Genomic DNA, 4502 nt, shown 5'->3' on the forward strand with positions numbered 1-4502 from the left:
AAATAATATAGTATAAATTCCTTATTTGTCTGGCTTCATTAATCCAGTATAATTATTCTTATAATGGCACCATGGTCTACAAACTTATTCATAGAAGAGTTTTAGAAAAACAATGCTCCAACATAAATCAGTTTGGTTTTTGTAGTTTGGATCTCATGCTTACAGAGCCATAATCTCTCTGCTTACAAGCTGTATTGTTTTTAGAGTTGTTGAGACTTTGCTATGGGTATATAGCTATACCACTCTGTCATGTCACCAATATAATTAAAACCCTAATCCTCCTCCCCCATAACAAATAGAAATGTTCTATGGTTTACATATGTACCTATACCATACATCTGTATCATAGATGCATACAAACCTCCTGGCCTTTGCTCTGTTAACTACCATTTACCTCTTCTTACTCTACTCGATATATTTTCTTCCTTGTTCTTCTCATTTCTATAACCTAGGGTAGAGGTTATAGAAATGGTAATCTAGGTACCTTGCATTCCTATTTTTTCTAAATACCATATATAAGTGAGGTCATAAACATTTGTCCTTCTAATTTATTTCACTTAAACTTCATCCAAGTTGTTTCAAATTGCATGATTTCATCCTTGCATAGCATTACATTATATATGTATGCCACATCTTTATTACCCATTTATCATCAAGGTTGTTTCTTATTCATGTAAGATAATTTTTATTTTTTTGTAATTGATATACTTTAGTTTACTAATGAGTAGTGGATGAGTGTTACAATAAGCACTTAAAATAAGTTACTAATGATAAATATATCAAAAATCACTCTGATTTTTAAACACTTTTTACCATAAAAATAGAGTTGTTGGGGGTACCTAGGCACTGCCACCTGGGAAGTACCTCCCATAGGAAGCTCAGAGACTGAGGTGACTTGGACCCACCCACCTAAGCAGAGTGAGTTCAAGCCTCCAACTCCATTACCATTCATTGCAGGGGCACCTAGGCGCTGCTGCCTGGGAAGTGCCTCCCTGTAGGAAGTTCAGAGACTGAGGTAACTTGGACCCATCCAAGCAGGGTGAAGCCTGAGGAGAGCAGCCTTGCTGCTTCACTTTATTGCTGTGCACTCTTTCTAACTAATGAATCCCACCATAACACGTATAAAAAAATCACATTACAAGCATGACAATGGGGAAATCTAGCAGGCAAACACCTGCACAGAGAATGAAGTTAATAGCTCCGATGACCCAAAAACTGTCAATCATCTGATTAATCTCTTGGATAAGGAGTTTAATATAGAAATATGAAAGATCCTCCTAAAATCAAAGAAAACATAGTTAAAGCTGAACAGAACACAGAGATAGAAATCAGAAAACTCCAAACTGAAATAACAGGTTTGAAAAACATGATAGCTGAACTGAACACCTCAATGGAAAGCCTCTCCAACAAAGTAACAGCAGCTGAGGACAGAATCAGTGAACTGGAAGATGAAATGCAGAACAACTCTATACAGTAGAAAAGATTATAAAGAACCTTAAGGCAAATTGATTAAATAATGGAAAAAGTACTCAAAGAATGTGAGTAGATAAAAATAGAAGTCTTTGATCAACTCAACAAAAATAATGTAAGAATCATTGGAGTCACAGAGGCCTAAGAAGAAGATCCCCAGGAAGAATCAACAGTAAAAAACATCATCACAAAGATGCTCCCAGAGATAAAGAGTGCGTGCAACCAAATCTTGCAATGCCCAAAGAGTACCAGCTAAAAGAGATCTGAAGAAAAATACCCCAAGACACATCCTTGTCACAATGATGAATCCCACAGAGATAGAATACTGAAAGCTGCAAGAGCAAAAAGGAAAATTACATTCAAAAGAGCATGCTTAAGATTTACAGCAGACATGTCACAAGAAACCCTCAAGGTGAGAAGACAGTGGTGGGATATTGTGACAAGACTGAATGAAATGGATGCTTCACCTAGAATACTGTATCCAGCCTGCTCATGTTCAGTTTGAAAGAAGGATACATAGCCTCACAGATAAGCAACAGCTCAGAAACTTTAGAGATGCAAAACAAACCTTAAAAGAAAAGCTGAAAGTTCTACCTTAAGATAAGACAGACCAACAGACACACCAAACCTACACAGAAAGATGCCATTAAATCCTATGACAATCAATTCCCTCAAAGTCAATGGACTAAATGCACCAATTAAGAGGACAGAGTGGCTAAATAAATTATAAAGATGAATCCAACCTTCTGCTGCCTACAAGAAACACACCTGAATAGTCAGAACAAACAAAATAGACTCAAAATCAAAGATTGGTGGGAAATCATCCAAGCAAACAACACCCTTAAAAAAGCTGGAGTGTCCATAGCAATATCAGACAACACAAACTTCAGACTCAGGAAAGTTGTAAGGGAAAAAATGGACACTTAGTACTAATAAAAATATGTATAACAGGAAGAAATCACACTAATAAATATAAATCACCCAACAAGAGACCAGCAAAATATCTAATACAATTATTGGCAAATTTGAAAGATAACATCAATAATAACACAATAATTGTGGGGACCTCAACATGGCCCTGTCAACACTTGATAGGTCAACCAGACTGGAACACAGTGTACATAGGTCAGTCTCCAGGATAGACCACATACAGACACATAGAACATACCTCCATAAAATTAAGAGGATAGAAATTTTGCAGGCTACCTTCACTGACCACAAGGCTCTGAAATTAAATGTAAACTACAAAGGGACACAGAAGAACTTTGACAACTGAAAATTAAATAGCCGGCTACTAAACAACCAGTAGGTCTGAGATGAAATCAAAGAGGAAATCAAAACTGTTCTGGAAACAAATGACAATGAAGACACAAGTTATCAGAATCTATGGGACAAAGCAAAAGCAGTACTGAGAGGAAAATTTATAGCTTTGCAAGCACACATCAGGAGGGAAGAAGGGGCATACATGAATAGCATAATGACACAGCTTATATAATTAGAAAATGATCCACAAAAGGAACCAAAAATAGGTAGATAGAAGAAAATAACAAAGTTTAGAGTAGAAAACAATGAAGTGGAAACCAAAAAGAGCAATCCAAGAGATCAATGAAAACAGAAGGTGGTTCTTTAAAAAATAAACAAGATTGATAGACCACTGGCAAAACTCACAGAGAGAGAGAAACATGATGACCCATATTAGAAATGAAAAGGGGAGATCATAACAGATATTTTAAATATTCAAAGGGTAGTAAGAGACAATTTTGAGAAACTCTATGCTACCAAATTAGAGTATCTAGAAGAAATGAATAAATACTTGGACACATATAATATTCCATGGTAGGAATGTAGCAAAACTAAACAGTCCCATACTACTGAGGAAATTAAAATGGTAATCAAATATCTGCCCCCCAAAGAGCCCAGGCCCAGATGGATTCACTAATGAATTCTTTCAAAGCTTTCAAGAGGAATTACTACCAATCCTTGCCAAGCTCTTTCATGAAATTGAAAAAATGGGAACACTTCTAAATAGTTTTTATGAAGCCAACATCACCTTGATACCAAAACCAGACAGAGATGCTGCCAAAAAAAGAAAATTATAGACCAATATCTCTGATAAACACAGATGCAAAGATCCTCAACAAAATTCTGGCAAATAGAATCCAATGCCTCATCAAGAAGATTATGCACTACAATCAAGTAGGTTTGGGGCTGGAGAGATAGCGTGGAGGTAAGGCATTTGCCTTTCATGCAGGAGATCATAGGTTCAAATCCCAGCGCCCCATATGGTCCTCCGTGCCTACCAGGAGCAATTTCTGAGCCTGGAGCCAAGAGTAACACCTGAGCACTTCCGGGTGTGACCCAAAAACCACAAAAAAAAAAAAATCAAGTAGGTTTCATTCCAGGAATGCAAAGATGTTTTAACATCCATAAAACTATCAACATAATACACAGTATCAACAAAAAGAAAAAGAAAAACCACATGATCATATCAATAGATGCAGAGAAAGCATTTGATAAGGTCCAACACCCATTCTTGGTAAAAAAAAAAAAAACACTTAGCAAGATGGGTATGAAATGAACGATTCTCAATATAGTTAAGGACATCTACCACAAACCAATGGCAAATATTACCCTCAATGAAGAAAACTTAAAAGCCTTTCCTCTAAATTCTGGTACAAGACAAGACTGTCCACTCTCACCACTCCTCTTCAACATAGTACTGGACATACATGCTATAAAAATTAGGCAAGAAAAAGATATTAAGGGAATCCAGATAAGAAAGGAAGATGTCAAGCTCTCACTGTTTGCAGATGGCATGATACTATATTTAGAAAACCCTAAAGACTCTACCAAAAATTTCTAGAAACAATAGTCTTATATAGCAATCTGGCAGGCTACAAAATTAACAAACAAAAATCCATGGCCTTTTTATACACCAATAATGATAAAGAAGAAATGGACATTAAGAAAACAACCCCATTCACATTAGTGCCATAAAAACTTAAATATCTTGAAGTCAACTTGACTAAAGA

The sequence above is a fragment of the Suncus etruscus genome, chromosome 3, assembly GCF_024139225.1.
Source record: "Suncus etruscus isolate mSunEtr1 chromosome 3, mSunEtr1.pri.cur, whole genome shotgun sequence".
Taxonomy (NCBI): Eukaryota; Metazoa; Chordata; class Mammalia; order Eulipotyphla; family Soricidae; genus Suncus; species Suncus etruscus.